The sequence below is a fragment of the Brassica oleracea genome, chromosome C3 (genome assembly GCF_000695525.1).
Source record: "Brassica oleracea var. oleracea cultivar TO1000 chromosome C3, BOL, whole genome shotgun sequence".
Classification (NCBI taxonomy): Eukaryota; Viridiplantae; Streptophyta; class Magnoliopsida; order Brassicales; family Brassicaceae; genus Brassica; species Brassica oleracea.
The window spans coordinates 38,645,323-38,646,111 of record NC_027750.1 but is presented as its reverse complement, the minus strand read 5'-3'; positions in this window follow the sequence as shown (position 1 = coordinate 38,646,111).

The following is a 789-nucleotide window of genomic DNA, read 5'->3' as shown; positions in this document are numbered from 1 at the left end:
GTCCACATGCCACATAACGATCCTCTCCTCGTCGACCTTGACATCGACGAATGTCTGGTCACAAAAGTCCTTATTGATACCGGCAGCTCAGTCGATCTCATCTTCCGCGACACTCTCGACAAAATGGAAGTTGATTTAAGGGATATGAAGCCTTCCTCTCGCACGCTCACCGGCTTCAACGGAGCCTCGGAGCAAATGATCGGGACAATTCGCCTTCCAGTTTACGCAGGTGGTATAACCCGCACCGTCAAGTTCTCCGCCATCCGCGCCAACGCACCCTATAATGCCATACTCGGAACACCATGGCTGCATTCCATGAAAGCCGTCCCTTCGACTTATCATCAATGCGTTAAATTTCCCGGAAAAGACGGCAAAACTCAGACGATTCGGGGAGATCAACAAGCCGCGAGAGAACTACTGATCGCAACTGTAAAGATGCAGTAACAGGCTTCCCTTATCAACTCCGTCAGTAAACCACTCCACAAGATATACCCCCAAAAGGAGGAAGTTCTCCTAGAAGGAGGAAGTTCGCGAAGTCGTAATTGAAGAATCCGACCCGACGAAAATCATCCGAGTCGGCGTCAACCTGTCTGACGACGTATGTTCAAGGATCATCTCTTTCATCAAAGACAACGCCTCGATGTTCGCCTGGAAGACTTCCGACATGAAGGGGATCGACCCCGCAGTTACCTCTCATGAACTGCACGTCGACCCGACGTTCAAACCCATCCGACGGAAGCGACGAAAACTCGGTACAGAACGATCTAAAGCCGTAAACGAAGAAGTCGA